General features: G+C 41.2%; 1 protein-coding gene and 1 long non-coding RNA gene across 5 annotated transcripts in view; one reads left to right on the top strand and one right to left on the bottom strand.

The window, feature by feature from the left end:
• The window catches only part of DENND4C (DENN domain containing 4C), a 75,127-nt gene extending 73,150 nt beyond the window's left edge, over nt 1-1,977 (bottom strand). For 2 of the 4 annotated variants that reach the window (XM_081944497.1, XM_081944499.1), the window contains exon 1: nt 1,785-1,976. The gene's annotated coding sequence lies outside the window, so the exon portion shown is untranslated. Of the gene's footprint in view, nt 1-1,766 lie in introns of all 4 variants that reach the window. The other 2 variants (XM_081944500.1, XM_081944498.1) reach the window with 2 other exon arrangements.
• A 154-nt stretch (nt 1,978-2,131) lies between these two features.
• On the top strand, nt 2,132-22,607 carry LOC309387756. The gene is made up of 5 exons (XR_014174659.1): nt 2,132-2,246; nt 2,949-3,028; nt 3,774-3,814; nt 12,759-12,849; nt 22,381-22,607. It is a non-coding gene; the product is annotated as an uncharacterized lncRNA (long non-coding RNA).
• The last annotated feature ends 1,046 nt before the right edge of the window (nt 22,608-23,653 follow it).

The raw sequence follows: 23,653 nt of genomic DNA, 5'->3' as shown, positions 1-23,653 counted from the left end.
ATTAGCATGACACTTGAATCAGATCTTAATACTGTCTAGCCCAGATATTCTACGCATTAAGGATAAATTTAAAACATTTCTGAGGACTATTTATGCAACTTCAATTATATTTGTTAAACTATTAATATGTTCATTAGGTGACCCAACAGATACATCATATTTCATACCAACTAGCTTATTTTCTGTTTCTTAGAAAACAGTATTTAAGATTTCTTCCACAAAATCCTATTACTGTGGAATTCAAATGAATCATTTAAGAGTCAAAAAGAGGAACATGGAAGTCAGAACTGCAGATAAGATAAAAAAGAGACAACAATTTTAAGTCAATTCCAGGTGTTGGTATCTTTAATGCTAGCACTTAGGGGGTTAACTAATTCTTCATCTCCTGGGCATTAAGGAAACCATTCTGAGGAAGTAGCATTAAGGAGAAAATAAAAGACTTGCGTATAGTGAGCTTTAAACAGGAATTATATGAACATTTCAGATTAAGCTATAAATGATTTTCTAATTTAAAATAAACCTATTCTCAACTATTTTTGGAAAGTTTGTTGACCGTGTGAAAGCCCAGTATATGGTAGTTGGGCTATCACCTGCCCCAAAGCTATGCAAAAGTAATGAGTAGATTACATAGAATCATGAGGCTATCCTGTCGCCATAACCACTTAGCACATAAGCCATTCTTCATAACAATCCAATTTTACACACACCTACCCAGAAGCAAGTCTTAACTAAGTTAAACAGCACCCACTTCCACATAAACAGGCACAAAACCTTTAGCTTACATCACAAACACAACACATATAGTTTATACACAGATGGAGGATTTTCTCTACAGGACAATGGGGCAGAATTCACATGACCAACTCAACTTTTCACTCACAGCATCACCCAAGACACTATGACCACAAAATAAATCCCATTGTAGCTGGATTGATTCAGAGGCAGCCAGGGAATCCCAGCCTCTCTGTCCTTCTGCCGTTTGATTCTCTCCAGCCTGGTTCACACAATATGCGAGAATAACTGCTGGATTTCCACAACGTGTGGAACCACAATGTTCAATCTCGTTTCAACCCAAGTTTGCCTGTCCTCAGGTCCCTTCACGGTTGCATCAATTCAAAACAATGATCAAGGAAGGAGGTGAGGAAAACAATATCGCGGGCCTTTCTCCGGGCTCCTTTCTTAACCCTAACCCGCAGGTGAACTCCAGACAATTCTGCGCAGGTAAAAGGACGCATGGGGAGGCAAATGCCATTCGCGGGAGGAAAGAAGGGGACGAATCTCTCTCCTCCACATTCGGCACGGAAGAGCTGCCACCGGATGCCCCTGGCTTTCCAAGGGCTGCTCCGAGTCCAAAACCGCCCCGGTTGCAAAATTAAATAAATAAAAATAAAATAATAATAACCCCCCTCTTCTCCTCCCAGCGGCCCTGTCCGACACCTTGAGGGCAGCCCGGCGGGGCAGTACCCACGCTCCCTTCGCGCTCTCTCAACGTGATCTTGCATCCCAGCGCTCAAGGCGGAGGGAGGACAAGGCAAGGCGAGGCGAGACGGGGGAGGGGGGAAGCGAAGGAAGAAACAGGCGGCCAAGTGCGTACTTGCTCGAGCAACAGCACCGTCCCGTCTGCACAAGCGGGCATTTCCCGCCCTTGCAGAAGCCGGTGTCCCCAAACCTGAGGCCGGGGGGAAGAAAGGAAAAAGCAGAGGAAGACGGGGGAGCGAAGGCAGCCACCCGGGAAGCCGAAGGCACCTCCTGTCAGCTTCACCAACCTCCTTCTCCCGACGCACCTGTGGCGGCGGCGGCGGCGTCACACAAATACTGGACTTCCTTCGGCTTTCTCAGCTCAGAGGCGCCCAACGGCCTGCCTGACTCGCCAACGCCGTGCTCGCAGCTTCCCGGCCCCTCAAAGAGAGGCTGAGCCGCCGCTGCTTCTGCTTAAGAGGGAGGAAGCAGCCACCATGTTCCTTTCAGCGGGCAACTGGAGGCGGATCCAGGGTCCGCCCAGGAGGCGGTGGCGGCGGGGGGAAAAGCAAAGCGCCCCGCCGCCGAAAAGGGTTTCGCTAGGAGGCGCTAAGCGGCAGCGCGGAGAGGCCTTCCGTTGAGGGCCGGCGTGACCTCGGGGCTCGACCCGGGGCTCGAGGCGGAAGCCTTTCTTGTCGGCCGCCTGGCGGTATTGCGCTTTTCGGCGTTCAGGTTCAATCTTTAAGGGTATTTACGGGAGAGGAGGGACTGAATTCGGTGGCTTCCGAGTAAGTCGAACAGCCTGGAGGCTAAACGGAGATTCCCTCCCCGCTCAAGTATTACAGGCAGTCCTCTAGTTACGGTCACAGTGGAGCACCCAACGTTTCTGGTGTTAAGCGAGTTTTGCCCCGTTTCTTGCCACAATTGTTGAATGAATCACTGCAGCTGGTAACCGGGGTTGTTAAGTGAATCTGGCCTCCCCATTGACTTTGCTTGTCCAAAGGTGGCAAAAGTGAGGTTGATCATGGCGATGCTGCAGAGGTCGTAAAAGTGTGCATAAATGAAAAAAATAACTTTTTTCAGTGCCCTTGTAACTTTGAACGGTCAGTAAATGAACTGTTGTAGGTTGAGGATTACCTGTACTAACAACAGTTTCTTAAAGAGTGGTCCTGCAACCCCAGGGAGTCCTCCAAAATCACCTCAGGGGTCCCCAAAATCAAAATTCGCCAAGCCTCTTTTGAAAAATAATAAACCATATTAAAATCCCTTCAAATAATCTTGACCAGTAGTAGTGAATGTGTGAATTTTAATTTTCAATTAAGTAAATATTAAAATATAACCCATATAAATAAAAGCTCTTTTTGGGGCCTCTGTAATTTTTAAAAATGGAAAGGAGCCTTGACAAAAAAACAAGTTTAAGAATTACTGACTCAGAATGATACTGTTATTCCAAAATAATTCCAAATCCTTTATGGGGTCTCTTTCCACAGGCTTTTTCTTTAGTGGAAACAAGGTTTTAAGATTGCAGTGCAGATCATGGTACAAGCTGTATATCATCCCAATTGAAAAGGTCTGTAATTTATTAATAAAATCATTGCCAAAACATCATCATCTCCTCAACAACTCCGGAGAACATTTTGGTGACTGTAAATTATTAACAATGAAAACAGTCCAAAATACTAGTCAGGAGATCAAACTAACAAAAATCATAAGATCGGCTCGCCTTTATAAGTTAAACCTTAAATTTCAGGATATGTTATAGAAAGGCCTTCTTGTCTGAACATACCCTTTGTTGGGAAGACTATTTAGCCCAAACAATGTAAAATAAGGATCTAAACATCAGTGCCATAAAATTAGCACTTGGACACCAGATTGAATAGACATGTGCACTTCAGCAGGTCATAGTTCTCCTTTTATAATAAAAGTGTGTTTCAATTATTTCAAATTTTTGATTGACTCATTTAAATTAATTTAGACAGATCTTTATGTAGGCTTATGGACTATTTCTCCCTTTCTTTTGCTGTTTACTGGTGTTTGCCATTCTAAAGCTCTTTTAATAAAAAGAATTGTGGGAAAGAATTTGCATAGACACCACTTCTGAAGAATCTGACCTAATTAAGGCCACACAATAGGCAACAGCTATGCCAACAAACAGCAACATCTCCAATTAACACACATTCTGATATTGGACAGCCAAATCTGGGGCCTAGGATATTTCAGCAATTATTCCAGGCAGTCAATAATGTAAAGGGGGGGGGGCATAAATGATGTGGGTTTAAGCAACCACAAATTTCTTTCTCTTCTCTCATTAACAGGGATATTATATTACAGATAAATGGAATACGAACAAGCAAAGGCAAGCAAAGATATCACTCTATATATAATGCATACTTAATCATATCAAGCCACCACATCTCTATCCAAGATAGTTTAGATTTATTCTTAAACATTTTATTTTCATTTATTTCATAATTCAGCCAAAGGGTGTGGTAACAATAAAGTACATTAAGATTCTTCCTTGTTACTGGCTTTTTAGCTCTGCTTATGATCTATATAATGATGAAACCAGTGTAATTGCTAATGCATTGTAAGTCAGATGTCTCATGGTTTCCCTGGAACACAGTGACTGACACCAAATAGATGAAGAAACATTGTGAAATATTTTGTGAAAACATAATGACTGGACTTGGAATTGTGACTGCATTCCGATACTAGTAACAAAAAAATAAATAAATCAGCAAATTACTGTTAGCATCTGTGACAACCCAAAGAATGCCATAGCTTTATATATCTTTGCTATTTACCTTGTATTCAACTGAAATGCTTTTTATTGAACAGATTCTACTTTATATTGTTTCTGACTAGTTTATATGATTGAGCAAAATAATGGACAGTGTTTCACATGAACAAGCATTGCCAAGAGTGTCACTATTTCTGTTTCTAAAAATAACAGCAATACCCCCTAACCTCAATCCATTCGCCCCAAGCCTGCAGACTTTTGGAAAACCTTTAAAAACTGAATTTTTCAAAAGGTTCAAAGTCAGGGTGAATATGTATGAATGTTTGCAATTTTCATTTTTGTATTCCCTGATGTGCTGTTGGTCACATATTTGTTTCAACATTTAAACTTTATAGCAATAAACTATTCTGCAAAGGTCTTGAAACTGAAAAGTGAATATTAAAAAATCAGAATTTATTACATGAGTATTGCTACTTAAAATTGGAAATGTTATTATAGACAGTAAGAACTTATCTTTATGTACCCTATGATGCTAGACAACTTTATCATTAAAAAAGAAGCAAGATTTTTAATAATCTAAAACTGAAAACAGGCTATGACAGCAATGGCGAACTTTTTTTGGCTCGTGAGCCACAAGTGGGGGGAGCGCAGGGGGGTCGTGTGCGGGCGTGCCGCACCCATAATGCAATGCACAACCTCCAGTGCGCATGCGCGCACAACAGGCGCTCCCCCTCATTTTTACATGCTTTTTTTCGCCCTCCCCAGACTCCAGAGGCTTTATAGGAGCCTCGGGAGGGCGAAAAGAGCCTTCCCCGCCCCCCCAGAGGCCCTGCTGAGGCTTCAGGGTCTGTCCAGAGGCTTCCCTGAAGCCTTCGGGACGCTTAAAACGACCCTCCGAGCAACCCTCTGAGCCTCGGAGGGTTGTTTTAAGCGTTCCGAAGGCTTCAGGGAAGCCTCCGGACGGTCCCTGAAGCCTCCGGAGGGCCTCTGGGGGGGCGGGGGAGGCTCTTTCCGCCCTCCCCAGGCTCCTATAAAGCCTCTGGAGCCTGGGGAGGGCAAAAAATGGCTTTTAAAAATGTGAACTCAGCTGGCCAGCGCGCGCATGCGCGCTGGCCAGCTGTCAGAGCAGCATCTCGCGTGCCCTGACAAATGGCTCCGTGCGCCACCTGTGGCACGCGTGCCATAGGTTCGCCATCACTGGGCTATGATATTACCTTAATTTAATTTTTTATAATTAGTTTGTAGGTCAAAAATCCTAAGAAATGAGATTTAGATAGTTTGGTTTGGTTTGGTTTATTTGGATTTATATGCCGCCCTTCTCCAAAAGGACTCGGATAGTATACTAATGTCATCCTAATACAAAAAGTAAGAGTCTTGAGCTTTGACATCCTTTTATTTTTATTAAACAATATTTTACCATACTTGTTTTCTCTTGATTGTATCAAATTATACTTTCTGTTGTATGTTCATGTAATTTTGAATACAACCAAATTGAATTTAAAATTTAGCACTATTTGGTGTTATTATATTAAGAATAAGTAAAAAGTTTGAAATTTTTAAGTTTATTTTGATCCTCCAAATGTTTTTATATATTAAGTAAAAGTTCAACTGGAATTTTGTAGAGTATGGAATCAATACATCATATTTAATCTATTGACAAATAGATTCATAAAGAAAACATGGCTATATAACAACTCTCTTGTCCTAGGACCTAGGCCAGTGATGGCGAACCTATGGCACGCGCTGGCCAGCTGAGTTCACCCTTTTTTAAAGCCATTTTTCGCCCTCCCCAGGCTCCAGAGGCTTTATAGGAGGGCTTCCAGGTGGCGGGGGAGGCTGTTTTCGCCCTCCCCAGGCTCCTATAAAGCCTCTGGAGCCTGGGGAAGGCGAAAAAAGCATGTAAAAATGGGAGGGGGAGCGCCTGTAGTGCGTGCATGCGCACTGGGGGTCGTGCATTGCATTATGGGTGTGGCACTCCCGCACACGACCCCCCCTGTGCTTCCCCCACTTATGGCACGCGAGCCAAAAAAGGTTCGCCATCGCTGACCTAGGCCATAACATAGCTTTCCAAATATTTTCATTAAAAAAAAAAAACCTGTATTCTTGAGCCTCCCATTTTGAATACTTTTACTAAAAACAAACAGTACTCTTATGCTTAGATATCAGCTTAGTAAAAACATGTTTATAATGAAATGCCCACTCAGGATGATTGATTTTACAAGAAAGTTGAAAACTGTGTGCATTGTAGAAATTCAATGGAGTTCTTATCAGTTGAAATAAAGATAATACTGAATTACAAGGCCTATCTGTTCTCCCTTTTTAGCAAACCTGCCCCCCCCCCAGCCACTGCTCCAAAAAAAAATCTCACCAGTTTTGTAATGAGATGATAAACATTAAGCTGTAACGATATTCTCAGTAATGTAGTTAAAGCTGGACCTTATGGTTAAAGTCCATGGCCTTACAATTCAGAGTGGAGGAGATTTGTCTGGCTTTCAACAGGGAGAACATACAGTATGTATCTGTCCCTCATAGACAATTGTATAGCTGTTGCAGTGATAAGGCTGCAAATTTTAATGTTCCGGCTAGGGGGCACAGCAAAGCACAGAAAAGGAAGTTGGATCAACCAATCAGCAGGCAGGACTTTCACCTTCATACAAATCAAATAAAACCAAACCTTTATTGTCAATGCACAACATGTGTACAATGGAATTGAATGAACCTCCCTTGGTGCAGCTCCCCCGAAACACAAAATACATCTCAATAACACAACTGTGTAATTGAAATTTGGGAGGTCCTTGCATGGGTCCATCTGTAGCTATTCCCAAACTATGCTTATCCATCAACCCCTTTGTGTGTAGGTATGCAACAGCTACCATAGGCGTACAGGAAATTCTAAATCAGCTTTTATATAAGGTCTAAAATTACATGACTCCCAATACTGGATATTGTGATGTTCCAAAAATACTTCGTCAATGTTAGATTGATATTAGATTTATCAAGATTCTAGTATGATCTTTATACATATTGCAGATTAGCGGATGTATACTATGTGGAAGTCAGAAACTCAATAGCTTTTTTACCCTTTTTAAATATTATTTTTTAGCATTTTAAAATTGCTAAAAAATGTTCGTTTATTTCAACGAACTATGTGTTCAGTCAACACATAGACAAAGGCATCCATATTCAAACACACGCACACACACACATACACCATGAAAAAAACATGATGGAGATAATACAATAATATTTTGATATATGCTCTTTTCATTAAATATTCATATTTAATTTTGAAGAAAAGTGAAATAACTAGCGTTTCTAATATTAGCATTTTAAACTGTTATATTGATATAATGCCTGCTTTTTTCCTCTATTTATATTTAATGCATCTACGTAATAGAATATTAAGAATCTAAGTATATTATATAAATATATTGAAATAACACTGTACTAAAACTGAGAAGCTGGAGGAATAGCTTTAATAATATGTTGAAGGGTTGAGCTAGTTCTCTAGCAATATTTTATGGATACAGTTTTAATTTGTAAAATGTCTAAATTAACGTGTTTTTTGCTTTGCCCCAGCAAGTCATGTTTATTTAAGCTCATCAAGCCACCACCCCACCCCCTTAATATAAACAGACCTTATCTTAGAAATATACCTTTTTTGTCTTTAGACATTCAGCCTAAGGAAGGTTTTTTTTCATGTTCTGAAAATTTGCATACTACAGTTTAAACACTTATGCAGGCTAAATAATAAATTAACACAATGTGTTCACACAAATGGCAACAAAGGGGAGGCAGGTATTTTGGTAATTTCATCAGCAGTATGACAGATAATAGTGAGGAACCAATCCATACCTTGTTTTTCCCCCCTCCTTTTTATTGTTGTTCTTGAAAATATGTACATAGCTTTATTTATCGAACAAAACAACTTAAATGTAATCTCAAAGTATCCTCAACTGCCTTTGTTTTTGAAGAAGATAAAAAAATTGGGAGACAAATTTTATTAATAAAGTTTAATGAAAACAAAAGCATTCTTTAAGGCGTTCTTAGTATTTGTATGAACTGGCCAATTATAATCAATTAACTACGGCTGGTCTTAAATCTTATGTATGTAGTTGTTAGGAGACGAAAACAAGTTGGCAATAAATATTCAACAACATCCTTATGTCAAAATTGGATTTTCTTTTCACACATTTAATAGGCAATTGTAGGACTAACAGTGTCATTCTGTGTATGTCTGCTTTATTTGGTTTATATGCCTGGATTACTTCCTGCTAATAAGCAATGTGTTGTGCAACTCCATTCTCTTATCTCAGAACTACAACCCGGAAATACTACGGCATTCTTGGTATGATGCATCACGTTACTTTCTACTAAGTACGGTCTGTTCTCCTAGGGGGGCCTCAATGATAGCAGCAATTTCACAACCTCCTGGGACCTCATGACAAAAGCAATCTTTGCATTGCATTGCAGGTCTAGGTTCTGCCTGGCCTCCATCAGTTATTGACATTTCTGCTTACAACAGATGGGATGTATTGAAGTAGCGGATAGTAAATAAATATTGTAAGATTAAAGCCAGATAAATGCGGTTCAGTGTAACAGCTTTTTAAAAGTAGCCCACAGTAAAAGGCATGTTAGAGATTAGAGTCAGTAAATGTGTACAGATGTAATAGCTTTCTTCTGTTTTGATGTTTGAATATGACACACCCAGGTTCATAGTCCAATGACTAAAAGCCAAATGTGTTTTTGTTCATATACAAAAAAAAAAGTGATGAGGGGTTAACCTTTACTTTTAGTTCATATAGGGAAAGTGCCTTTATATTTTGTTCTGTTGTTTAAATTGTGTGTGTGGGCATATATATCTCCCCTTTCAAGATCCTGTGAAAGTAACATTTAAACAATTTGGTAAAAATTCTGTAATCTTTCTATTTTAGAGGTAGTCCTCAGTTTACAACCATTCATTTAATTAATGACTATTCAAAGTTTATAACAGCACTGAGAAAAAAATGTCTTATAATCAGTCCTCCCACTTGTGACCATTGCAGCATCCCTGTGCTCAGGTTACCGACATTGGGGCACTTGGCAAGCGACATGTATTTACAAATACAAACATGTATTTACAACAACCAGAGGTACATGTTCACCATTTGTGATATTCCTATAAGCTTCCAACAAGTTAAGTCAATGGGGGAAGCCAGATTCATTTAATGACCACACAAAGAGATCATAAAAACAGGGATGACTCACTTAGTGACTGTTTAGTTTAGCAATGGAAGTTCTGATCCCAATGGTGGTCATAAGTCAAGGACTACCTTGTATGCTAGAGCAAAGTATAACTCGCCTGAGAAATATTGAATTCAGTTCTTTATTTTATCTCCCATGTTTCCCTACAAAAGTGGCGAAAGTGATGACAAATAAAAAGCTTAGCAAATAAATGAATAAATACAGTTTAGAGATGGAAGATAAACAGTAAGAGACGTTCTAATTAAACCACAGCTGACTCTTGCAATATGCTGATTTTATTTATGTGGCAAATGTGAATAACCTTTGCAAATTGCTAATGCTGAGATAGAAGATATATAGTAGTATGTTGACATTTGTTATACTAATCATAACTGACCAGATTGTAATTCAGGTTGCTGGTGGATAGTCAAGTAACCTAGCAATTCAATCTGTAGCAATTGTGGAAGAGGCAAAATTGAAAACATTGAGGGGAGGGGGGGATCTCCCAAGATTGTAATGCCTTTAGGCAAACATGCAAAATAACTACCCATGGAATTCCATCTACATTACCTGTATCCAAACACTGAGAGTTATGGAAGAGAGTTTAGAGAGCAAGTTCTGAAAGAGGAAAATGAAAACATCCAAAAGTTAAGAAGTATTTGCTATCACCAGTTGCACTAACAGGTGCCAATTTATATAGCTATAAAATGGGCAAAAGCCAGGCCATCTATAGCCAAGGTCTAGTAAGCATCAGCCTATGAATGGCTCAAGTGTTAAATTTGTTGAATTGTTGCTATCTGGCAACAATGGGTACTAATATACTTGAAAATATTTGTGTAAATAGAATGAAAATGTCCAAGAAAATAAAAAGTTGAAAATCAAGAAAATAAAAAGAAAAAAGTTCAGAAACTCAAAATGGAAAAGGGCTCTTTTTGAAATTCCTAACCAAACTGGAAGATGAACCAAACCATTGGGAGGGAGGGGGGAATAGAATATAACTATTGCCTGGGATGCCAAAAGGTATAGGGCAGACCCCAGCATAGCTATCAATATATATTAGTCCTTATATTTTCTCTATATTTTTCTTTATCAGCAGCGTCTGGAGAATATATCTATATGCCATTTTGCTTATGTCCTACTTATAGGTTCCTCATAATCATCTGCTTAGCCAGTGGGAAAAATTAGCAGCGCTTTGATCTGATCCAACTCAAATTTTCTCATGTATAATATAATAAATTCTCCAGCACTTGTGTCAAAATTGGTTTATGTAAAACATAAAGGAATTATATTTTAGAGTATAGAGAAAATAAGCAGAAACACATTCATCTTTTCTCTGTTTCAAATCACTTCTTTATGTATCCATTTCTTGCCTTTGGTGCTTTTGTCCAATGAGAAACAACCAGGGAAAAATAGATAAAATGGTCAGAAGGAAGTGTTAAGGAAGTAAGAAAAGAAATAAACCTTAGAATGCACTGAGAAAGATATATACATGTTTTAAAAGAGATAGGTACTTAAGAAACTAATATTATCTGAATATACATATGCAAAATACAATAATACACTGTAGTATTATCTGCAAGAAAGGATATATAATCAGGAACCTGCTTGGCCTGAAGACTGCTTGGTATTGAATGAAAACTAAGACTCTACTTCCAACAAGTAAAGAATCCAAGCCCTGTCAAAATAGAATAGAATAACAGAGTTGAAAGGGACTTTGGAGGTCTTCTAGTCCAACCCCCTGCTTAGGCAGGAAACCCTATACTTTTTCAGATAAATGGTTATCCAATCTCTTCTTGAAAACTTCCAGTGTTGGATCATTTACAACTTCTGGAAGCAAGTTGTTCCACTCATGAATTTTCTAACTGTCAGGAAATTTCGCCTTAGTTCTAGGTTGCTTATAATACACTTCATTTAATTGAAAGCAAAATTGGTGAACACCATTCTCTACATGGGGCTTCCCTTGAAATGCACTCGGAGACTGCAGTTGGTCCAGAATGCGGCCCGCGGGTGATTATGGGGAGTACTAGATACTCCCATGTAACACCTCTCCTGCGCGAGCTGCACTGGCTTCCTGTGGTCTATCGGGTGCGTTTCAAGGTTCTGATTACGATCTTTAAAGCGCTCCATGGCACAGGACCTAGTTACCTGCGGGATCGCATCCTGCCCCATACATCCCTGCAACCAATCCCCTCGCACAGAGGGAGACTTCTCCAGGTGCCGTCCACTAAACAGTGTCGGGGGGCGACGCCTAGGAGCAGAGCCTTCTCTGTGATGGGCCCAGCCCTGTGGAATGACCTCCCCCTTGACATCAGGATTACCTCCGATCTCCGCTCCTTCTGTGTAAAGCTCAAGACCCACCTTTTTCAATTAGCTGGCCTGGCTCAACCATAGTTTTATCCCATTCCTCCTGACAGTCTTTTTAAATTTGTAATTTTAACTGAGGGTATTTTAATTGTTAATTTTAATTCTATTACCACTATTGTATGCATTTAACGATTGTTACCTCCTCCGTGTACGTGTATGTGTTTGTATGTATGTGTATATGTATTGTATGTATATGTATATATGTATGGGTTTTTATTGTACGCCGCCCCGAGTCCTTTTGGAGAGGGAGCAGCTAACAAATTAAATTTATTCTATTCTATTCTATTAACATGATGAATTACTTAAATGATAAAGGTATCAACCAACAGCAGCTTTTGGAGGCATACAGAAGTTGCAAGCAAGGGACCAACCTGGCCCTTGAGTCTTAAGTTTTGTGTCTCTACACTATAACAATTATAGATTATTTTAATATACATTATAATCATTATTTTGATGTTGAGAGAAAACATTGGAAGTAGTGTTATTATTTCCTCCTCTGCTTTCAAATCCTGTTTTAAATTCATTTCTAACCAGGTTGTACTCCAATGCCCTCTTCACTGTAAGTTCCAGTAAGCTTAATTTTATTTTTGAATATATGTGCATATCTAAACCAGTGGTAGGATTCAAATTTTTTTATTACCGGTTCTATGGGCATGGCTTGGTGGGCATGGCAGGGTAAGGATACTGTAAAATCTCCATTCCCTCCCCACTCCAGGGGAAATTTACTGCAAAATCCCCATTTCCTCCCGATTAGCTGGGACTCGGGAGGCAGAGAATAGATGGGGACTGGGCAAGTCAGAGGTGGTTTTTACCAGTTCTCCAAACTACTCAATATTTCCACTTCTGGTTCTCCAGAACTGGTTAGAGCCTGCTGAATACCACCTCTGATCTAAACATTTATTAGAATTATATCTTGTCTTTCCTCAAGGACTTCAGAACTGTATACAAAACTACTACTCATTTTTTTTCTTAGGGGATAGCCTGGAGGAGAAATAGTGACTAATCTGAAATCACTCCATGATCTGTTCCATGGCTGACGCAGAACTTGAAATGATCTCCCAATTGTAAGACCAATATGTTATCTGTTAGATTCGGGCAACGAGAGAACAGACTCCGGACAAGTAGTGACTTAACAGCTCTTTATTAGTGATAGTAGTGATCCAGCTTGGTGTGTGGTCTGAGGGTTCCCCTTTTATAGGGATCGGGTACGCATCTCGACCAATCAGAATGATCCCTAGTTCCCGCCCTAGCGGCGGACCTGAGTGGAGACTTACAGCGATATATGCTAATATCTAACACCCCTCCCTTCTTAGACGGAGTGTTCCTGTTAGTAACAAAGTCCTTTAAATATGTCGGTTTCTGTTTTACGCGGGTGGATCGTCTGAGTTCAGGTTGAGCTGGAGTGGGTGTGAGATCGGCTTGTTTGTCTAGTTCCGTTCCGCAGTCGAGTGGTGGAAGGCTTTCCTTGCTCGGATGCTGTTCTGCTCCGTCGTTGATCTCTGGTTCCACTCCGGGCGTCGGGGTGTTTTGATCCTCTGCGTTTGGGCTCTCGGGTTGCTGACTTTCCAACGGAATATAGTCCTCGTTAGCTGATCGCAATCTGAGTGTGTTAGGCGACCCCCGAGTTGGTCTATGTGCCTTTTCCAATTTCTACCATCTTCTAGTTCCAGCAAGTATGATCGTGGACCCGTGATACCAATTACCCTTGCCGGCATCCACAGCGTCCCCCCTGCATAGTTGTGGGCGTATACTGAATCCCCTATGCTAAAGTTTCGAATTTTGCTTGTAGAGTCTGGGGGCGATGTGGCAGAGTAATTAGGGTGAAGTCGGTCCAGGTGAGACCGTAGACGGCGGCCCATGAGGAGTTCAGCGGGGCTCCTACCCGTCGTGGCGCTGGGGGTAATGTGCTGGATTAGAAGGTAATGATCAATGCGTGTTTGCCAATCACCTGGGCCCATCCTAGCGAGGGCCTCTTTTGCTGATCGCACCATTCTCTCCGCCTGTCCGTTCGAGGCCGGATGGAATGGCGCGATGAGGGCATGCCGAATTCCCTGACTTGCTAGATATGTTTCGAATTGCATGGCCGTGAATTGGGGCCCGTTATCGGAGACCAGGAGGTCGGGCAGGCCATGAGTGGTGAAAAGTCGCCGTAGTACCTTAATGACTGCCTCTGCCGTGATTGAAGTCATTAGGACTACTTCCAACCATTTGGAGTATGCATCCACAACTATTAAGAATGTTTGTCCCTGGACTGGCCCTGCGAAATCAATGTGTATTCGCGACCAGGGTGCTTTTGGTTTGTCCCATTCTGTGGCGGGCGCTTCAGGGGGTGCTGGTCTAGACTCTTGGCACGGATCACAAGTGGCCACCCATTCCTCTATCTCTTTGTCCATGTTTGGCCACCAAACGTAACTCCTAGCTAACGCCTTCATTCTAACGATCCCCGGATGCCCAACATGTAATGCTTCTAAGACATTTCTCCGCAAAACGTAAGGAATAACAACTCGATCCCTCCACAATAAACAACCTTGTAGCACTGATAGTTCATCGCGTTTCGACCAAAACAGTTTGAATTCGGGTCCCACGTTTCCCTTTGGCCACCCCCTCCAAACCCAAGTTTGAACTTGTTTTATTACACTGTCCTTAGAAGAGAATCTCGCAACGTCGAAAGAAGAAACAGGTCCTGAGTCCAAACAGTCAATTAATAAAACCGGTACCTCGGGGGTGGGGTCTGTTAATAGTTCTGGAAGTGGGCAACGGCTGAGTGCGTCTGCATGACCCAGAGTCGAGCCTGGACGATGTATCAGCTTGTAGGAATACGCAGCCAGGAAAACAGTCCACCTGGTCATGCGCGGGGAAAGTGAGACTGGTGTGGGGCGGTTTCCCGCCAAAAGTCCCAGCAGTGGTTTGTGGTCCGTGATAAGTTCGAAATCGCGGCCGTAGAGGTACTCGTGGAAACGTTTGACTCCAGCCACAGCGGCTAATGCTTCCCTGTCCATCTGGCTGTAGTTCCTTTCGGCCGATGAAAGAGTCCTTGAATAGAATGCTATGGGCGCTTCGTTCCCGTTTGGCATTCTGTGGCTGAGGACCACGCCGACGCCGAAAGGTGAAGCGTTGCAGGTCAATACCAATGGTAGCGTCTGGCTGTATTGCACGAGCAGCGAATCGGTGGTGAGCAGGCACTTGACTGCGGCGAAAGCTGCTGCCTCCGCGCGTCCCCATGTCCATTTTGCGTTCTTGGCGAGGAGCCGGTGTAATGGCTCAGCAACGGTCGCCTTCTGTCTCAGAAAAACGCTGTAGAAGTTAAGTAGTCCGAGGAATGCCTGCAACTCGGTCTGGTTTCATGGTGTGGGGGCGTCCTGGATCGCCTTAATTTTCTTTGATGTTGGGTGTATGCCCAAACCATCGATTCTATATCCCAGGAACTCTACGCTAGGCACGTTAATTTGGCATTTTTCCTTTTTGAGGCGGAGACCCTTTTCTCTAATTCTGGCCAAAACAGTCCTGACTCTTTTTAATAGTTGCTCCTCGTTTGCAGCTGACACCAAGATGTCGTCAAAATATGGGACGACCCCAGGGATTCCCTGCAAAAGTCGTTCCATGACGCTCTGGAACAGGCCAGGAGCGATGCTTACGCCGAATTGTAACCGGTTGCATTTGAATGCGCCCCTATGCGTCACTATAGTCTGGGCCTCCGCCATGGCGCTATCCACTGGCAGTTGCTGGTACGCCTGTGCCATGTCTAGTTTAGCAAATATCTTCCCTGGCCCCAACGAGTGCAATAGGTGTTGGACTACTGGCACAGGGTACGCGCTTTGTTGTAGAGCGACATTAATTGTGCATTTATAGTCCGCGCAGATATGGACTGACCCATCTGGCTTAACTGGGGTCACAATGGGGGTTTCCCAGCGCGCGTGATTCACTGGTTCAAGGATCCCTTGCTCTACGAGCTTATCTATTTCCTTATCAATTTTGGGACGGAGCGCAAAAGGCACTCTTCTTGGTTTGAGTCGGATTGGCGCCACGTTGGGGTCTAAATTGAAAGATATAGGTTTACCCACATACTTACCAAGACCGGGGCTGAACACATCCTCGAACTCCTTAAAAATCTGTTCAGCGCTGCTGTTCTCCACGGCGTTGATTCCGGTGACTTCTAACCCCAGGGCTTCAAACCAATCCAGTCCCAGGAGGCTCTGTAATGGCGCGCTGGCGACGGTCACAGGCAGCTGGGCTACGATGTCCTTGAACTGCACCCCAGTTCAAGGGGGTGCCTTGACCCATGATGGGGACCCTGTTCCCCTGGTAGTCTCGTAGCAGGATGTCTGGTGTGCGCAGTTGCTGCTTTTTGAGGCTCGGGATTGCCTTCTTCATGGCGGACCATGAAATGATCGTCAGGGACGATCCTGTGTCAACTTCCAGCTCGCAAGGGGAGTCTTCCAGGAGGACCGTGACTTTCAGCTTTTTAGGCCGCTTGGTGCGGACCTGACCTATCGTTGTGAGATAGGTTCGCAATTGTTCTCTCTGGGTCAACTCTATCTCGGCATCAGTATCCTGGAGATACTCTCTCTCCGCACTCTGGTAATACGCTCTTTCAGCTCTATGTGTGTGATCTCTCTGGGAATACGCCCTTTCAGCTCTTTGTATGTAATCTCTCTCGGCAAACTCTCTTGGGTTTCTCTCTGGGCGCCCTTTGTTTTTTCGCCAAGCCCCTGGGTTGGGCTTCTGTTGGCGGTACATAGGAGGCTGCCGTTGTGAGGCAGGGCCTTCGCTCCGGCACACTCTTGCGATGTACCCAAGTTTGTCGCAATGCGAGCAAACAACGTTTCTGAACCGACAAGTAGACCGGGGGTGGTTCCCTCCGCAGCTTGCACAGGGTGGCAAACGGAATTCGGTTTTACCCATCGGTCTCATGTGACTGCTCCGTATACGGTGACTGTCCTCGAACTCGGGATCCTCGACTTCTAGGTCGGTGTCCTCATAGTGAACTCTGGCGTGTCTGGATCCGGACTGGCTTGCGCTGAATCCGCGTTGTATGGTCTCGGAAGATCTGTCTGCCGATTCGGACGCCCTTGCTTCATTGAGTGCAATCTGTAAGGTTAAGTTTGAATTGGCCAACAACCGTTTCTGTAGAGAGATGTCTCTCAACCCACATATGAGTCTTGCCAGGATTTGCTCGTCCAGATCCCTGAACTCGCAGTGCGTTGCCGCTTTCCGTAGTGCTGCAACATATTGGTTGATTGATTCTCCCGCCTTCTGGTTCCTCGTATTGAATTCCTGGCGGCGAACGTGGCGGGAAGGTTTTGGCGCGTAGTGTGTTTGTAAAGTCTGTTGTAGCGCCGCCCATGATACCGCTTGTATAGGCGTTGGTTCAGAGAGATCTCTGGCCGTCTCGAAGACTTCTCGTCCACAGTAGCTCAAGAATATGTTCTTCTTACGAGAGTCAGATACTCCCGTGTATTCGTTTGCTTCGAGAAAACACTCGAACCTGATCATGTAGGACTCCCAATGGTCGTTCGTTGGGTCGAACGGAGCTGGGGGAGTGTGCATCGCCATCTTGTCTGCGTTTGAATTTGCCGCGCTGAGATGGCTGCCGGAATTCCCACCGAATTCCTAGGCTGGATCGAATCCTTGGATTCTGGAGGTATCGTCTTCGTCCTATCTGTCTCTCGATCCCACCTTCGTCGCCAATGTTAGATTCGGGCAACGAGAGAACAGACTCCGGACAAGTAGTGACTTAACAGCTCTTTATTAGTGATAGTAGTGATCCAGCTTGGTGTGTGGTCTGAGGGTTCCCCTTTTATAGGGATCGGGTACGCATCTCGACCAATCAGAATGATCCCTAGTTCCCGCCCTAGCGGCGGACCTGAGTGGAGACTTACAGCGATATATGCTAATATCTAACATTATCCACTACAACATTTTGGCTTGTGTATTAAGATATTCAAAAGAGAAAAGACCCTTCTCAGTATTTCCTCTGTGAGAGGAATGCATCTTTCTAGCCCCTTTGAAGAGTGTTCTTGCTGAAACTCGCCTCTTTTGTATCCCACACTACAGCAGAAAACATTCAAATTGCTCCCAAGTATACATAATTTTCTTAATCTTTAAAAAAATTCTGTTTCTATTTCACATGTTTCTGTTGCTATTTAGCATGTTTAAGAATTTTAATCAATTCAAAATCTTACCATTATTAAAATGGTTAATACATTATTGTTTCTGTGGCTTTTTAACTCTTGAGTTCTTATGGCTAATATAACTACCATTGCATTTTTAATAACTCAGAAAAGGATATCAGCCTGTCACTCAGAACAGAATCCTCATAGGAGGATCCTATAGCTTGATTAAAAATGATTAATACTTAATTATTCTTGGTTAGGGATTAGCAAAGGTTTGAATAATATTCGGCTTAGTGAATATAGAGGCTGCTTACATGCTTTCCACTGCTACAATCTATGGATGTTAGAATTGAGTTTCTAAAATCTGTATATAGAAAAATGGAGGCCTTGCTGAATTTTCTATATTTGGCCCTAGCAATTTCTCCTAACAAGTGGAGAATTAATGACAGAGGATCCTATACATAAGAAACTATCACCGTACCTCAAATATGTGGATGTATTATGTTTCTTACCAGAGGAGGGCAGTATATAACAAAATCTAAACACAAACCTACATACCCATTGTGTAATTTCCTTTTAGTTTAAGCAACATTAGGAAAATGCATACAATTAATGTTGATAAGTTCTTTTATGAATATATGGAAAGACTGTACATCAGTCTTGCATCAGACTCTGCTATGTTAAATATTTTACATGCCATAATTCTCTTGTACTTAGAGCAAAATTGAATATAAAAAAAAATTGAAAAAACCTGCAACTAGTGAGCACTTAATACAGGTAATCTTCAACTTACAACCACAATTGAGTCCAAAATTTCTGTTATTGAGACATTTAAGTGAGTTTTGTCTCATTTTACGACCTTTCTTGCCTCGGTTTTTAAGTGAATTGCTGCAGTTGATAAGTTAGTAACCCAGTTATTAATTAGATCTGGCTTTTCCATTGACTTTGCCTGTCAGAAGGTCAGAAAAGAGTTTCATCTAATCTTGGGGCTCTGCAACCGTCATAAATATGAATAAGTTGCCAAGCGTCCAAGTTTAGATCACATGTATCTAAATATGTTGTAACTGAAAAATGGTCATAAGTCACTTTTTTCAGTGCTGTTGTATCTTTGAATGGTCACTAAACGAACTGTAGTAAGTCAAAAACTACTTGTAAGCACAGATTAACTCTTTAAAGTCTGTTTAAAACACTATAAAAACTAGTAGAAGGAACTATGACCAAAGTTCTCTCAGCCTCTAATTTTAAGTTAGCTTAGTTAACTTTAACTTCTCTATTCAGTTTTAGAAAACTATATATAGAAAATAACTGACCTCCTACTCTTGATGCATATTATATTAAAAGCAGCCTTCCTATAGTCTTTTGCCTCCAGATATGTTGAACTGTAAATCAGAGGTGGGTTGCCATTTACTACCGGTTTAGGCACATGCACAGAAGCGTCCGGGTGGGTGGATGGAGCCTCCCACTGCCGCTACTACGGGTTCACCTGATCCGAGCCAAATCAGGAGCAACCCACCTCTGCTGTAAATGCCAACTGACTTAGTCAACATGGCTAGGCCATGCTAACTTGGAATGGCGGTGCAAGCCATTGCTATGTTGAGGTGTGTTTGTAGTGTACCTGCCCGACAAAACCAGAACAATAAGTAGACTGATTATAGGGATCAAACAGCACTTCTAGGGAACATACATTTTGTGTCTGCTCATATCTACCATACTTATTTTGTGAATAGGGAGGCTTTCTTCCATAATGTTAACAATGTACAATATTCATAGACTGCAGGATCTGATCTAGCAGACTTGCCAGGCTCAGGAACCAGCAAGGAATCCACTCCTGAAGCACAGCAGAGAAATTCTGAAGGTAAACTCACATAATAAGGGGCCAGATCCTGGCAGGGTACTTAATTTCAGAACATATGGAAACTTCAAGGGACATCATGGAGCACAGGTGATTTGTTTGGCTGGTTTAAGACGCAAGCAGTCTCCAGAACTTTGTTTTCCACTGATGGCAATTCTCCAGGATCAGACCTATATTCCTGCATCTTTCTTGGGCTCTAGGCTTTACAACATAAACCACCTTGTACATTTTCTGGAGTTTGAATCCAAGACTGGCACACCCTAGTCTCTTGTTTCTACCTTGCCCCATTTTCCTGGATTCATGTGACCTGGGCTGGTTTTGACCCCTGACCTTGCATCTGTCATATGGCCCTTGTTGTTAAAACGGCAATACATGGAGGAAGATGAAAAGAAGGGGGAGCGAATGTACAATATGCCTTTTTAGGTGTATATAAAAATAAACTGAATTCTCATCTATATTTTTCGACTAAGATTGAATTATTTATACTGAATACTGTCATATAGTTCTAAAAATTGAGTGAATTTGTAAGCATATTCAAAAACAGTATACAAATTAAAGATCACATATTTTTACTAATGTTAGGAAGTGATGTAACATTCCTATCGTTGGGGAATGTTTTCAAAATAAGGAGCACAATACTAACAAGAAAAACTATGTTTATTATAATGAGCATCGAAGAAAGGGGGATCCTGAACAATGGAAAAGCAAATATTTTTTTAATAGAAGCCGAGGGCTACAAGGTGGGATGTCCTAGCTATCTGATTGGCTAGTCAGTTTGAGGAAGCTAGGCGGGTGCTTGGTCAGTGGCAGTGCCTCTGGAGTAAATTCTATTGTTCCATGAAATGTACCTTTTAAGAGGGCAGCAGAGCTGGAGAAGTCCATTGCTAGAAGAGATGGAAAGGTCATCTGCTAATACAGGTTGAAGGTTGGGGTTTTTCCACTTACTATTTTTCAACCACCTTTCATAGAGCTGCCTTTGGGCTATGCTGTGAGAAGGTGAGGAGGCTTCTATTTTTTTTATTCAGATGGGATTGAAGGAGTGGAGACTGGGTTTGATTCTGGCCCTATCTAAAAGGGGGGATGGTTTAGAGATGCAGTGTCCATTTTGTTATGTTTACTTTTCTCACTGCAATATAATCTTGAAATATAACATCATGCCAGAACAGTTTTCTCTGGCTTAATAAGACTTAAAGAAAGGTTAGCCAAGAATTATTTGGAATAGATTAGATGCTACGTAAGGAAAAGACAAATGTTTTCCTAGATATATTGTAAAGGCATCTATCACCAGTAGTAGATTACTATTAGAGACATGAATGCCGATCTTATTTCAAATGGGAACAACTCTAGTGATACGAAATAGTAGTGAACTAAGAATCTGAAGATTATTTGAAATTGCAATATTGTGCTCAGAAGTTCTTGGTAGGGATTATATGATCAGGAAAAAAAATTAAGGGATCTTAGAATAGTATTGCTTTGTCATTAGATTAAGGCAGTTCATGACAAGGAGCAATATGGTGTAGACAGGATTAATGATTATTTTATTTATTTGTATCCTGCCTTATTTTTATAAATAAGCAGCGAACATATTCAACAAACATTCCTCCTATTTCCCTCACAAGAACAACCCTGTGGGGTGAGTTGGCTGGGAGTGACTGACACTGTGACAAGAAAAGTCAATGGAGAAGCCAGATTCACTTAACAACTAAATTACTAACTTATTAACTGCAGTGATTCACTTAACAACTATGGCAAGAAAGGTTGTAAATGAGACATTAACAAATGTCTCATTTAACAATAATTTTTTTTGCTCAATTGTCGTTGTAAGTTGTAGGGGAGGACTACCTATAGTTTCCAAATAGTGTAACAGGCAAAATTGCAAAAAAAAAAATGGAGAAATATATAAACCTTTCAAAAATTCTGAAATTTATTCAACTTGACACACACACACACACAATTGAGAAAAGATAAACATAGCTGTATATTTCTTTTCATGGAAAAGTCTATGAACTAACTACATTCCTGGTGAGTTATCCTCTCCTGGATGCTGAGTATCCTTGTACCAGCAAACCTTTGAGTCAATTAGAAGGAATAGTTTGCAAATGAGCTTTAAATGGTATGTGCAATGTTTGCATCTCATGTAGATACAATTTCAGTCAGTTAAAAAAGACAATTTTGTTAGTAGGATATATTGACTAGGTCCTAGTCATTAATATTGATTACCTTTAGTTATAAAAAGCAAAATAGGTCAAGGGTTAGAAGAATGTCATCTAGATACTGACACCGCTACTTGTTAGTAATAAAATTAACAAGAGAAGGGGTTAAAACTCACATCTAGTATATTCTTCCTCATTTAGCAATGGTTCTGAAATATAAGGAAACTTTTGGACTTACCCACTTAATAAAATAAAAAAGGTCTATAAGGGTGAATTGTAGTGACTGACTTAACAATCCAGTATCAAATAATAGGCTTACAATGTTTACCCGATGCTGATTTTTTTCTGATGTTGCCAAGAAAAAACTTTCTCTACAGCTGAGCTTATTTTATTGATAGTATTATGCAAAGATTAGATGAGCTTAGCATGTGTACCATTTTATATTCATTTATGGATTCCATTTTTTTTTTATTCCAGGCTTCCTATTAAGAATTCTGAAACATTATCTACTTCGCCCATCTTCACCATTCCATACAATTTTATGAGGGAAATTCTGCTGCCAAAGCATGTCCAAGGGAAAGTTAGCTTCATTGGTGACCACAGAAGCTCTGAAAAGATATTGTATTAAAACCCTGCAGCTGTTATTTATTAAACAACTCCCTCTCTGCAAATCTGTAGCACATCATGAAGGCTTTTTCTGGTATTTCTAAGCAAACCAAATAGGTTAAATTGTCTTTCTTGTTGGAAATCTGGTATATTTAAGAACTTTATTGGAAACTTCCACCTTGTTATTATCAGAATCTTTGAATCACTAAGCTTCTTTTATAATTGGTGTAGATCCACTAAGAATAATCACAGGAATCTCTAACCACCTAAAATTTTAAAGGCAAAGATACTGGCAATCAAAATAACAAGGTATTTAATGATGACAAGTAATTAATTGCCAGTGTTTCCTTAAACAGAGATGTTTTTTCCTTCCAGACTTAACTTTTTTTTCCAATTGGTGGATTAATCTAGCAGGATATAACCCTCTCTGATGAACATGATAGGTACTATCCAAAAGGCACCCTTTGCCTTATAGTGTTATCTTCAGATTGTGCAAAGTTGATGTATCATTGATGAACCAGAGATAAGGGCAGTATTGCATACCTGATTTAAAGCAATTAGTTTACTAATTTAGCATTGCACATTGGAATAGTTCCAGAGTCCTCTTCTTATAAAGTCATATGTTCTCCATACTTTTCATGTACATGAAGCAACTTTTGTTGTGGACTGTGGCCCTGAGTATAAAGCTCATTTTAACCAGACAGCTCTATGCAAACAGCAGTCCTTTGAACCACCAGGCTTCTGAACTTTGTTCTTAACTAGCTGATGAGATCCCATTAATAAACTGCTCTGAACAACTGTAGCCCCAAAGAACTTTAACCAGGTGAATTCACTTTCTGACAGTTGCATCAACATCCGTCTGTTTCAACACTCACGGTCCAACATCTATTCTGATGCAGGTCATCTGTCAAGTGGGTCTAGCTGCTGTGATTGTCTGAGAATAGTGATCATTTTCTGAAGCACACCAACACATATAACTATTTGCTTTTGTAAGAAGTAATTACGCACCCCCTCCCATTCATTCCCCAGAGAATGAAACATTTTGGGGAATATCAAAAGAGGCAGAATATTATATTTCCCCAAAAGGAGAAATAAGATAAAACATGCTCTTTAAAGACAGAAATTATCCCGAGTTTCCTGCATA

The sequence above is a fragment of the Natrix helvetica genome (assembly GCF_964273705.1).
Source record: "Natrix helvetica genome assembly, chromosome: 2".
NCBI lineage: Eukaryota > Metazoa > Chordata > Lepidosauria > Squamata > Natricidae > Natrix > Natrix helvetica.
The sequence above is the reverse complement of the archived record's forward strand: the minus strand, read 5'-3'. Positions and strand labels throughout refer to the sequence as shown.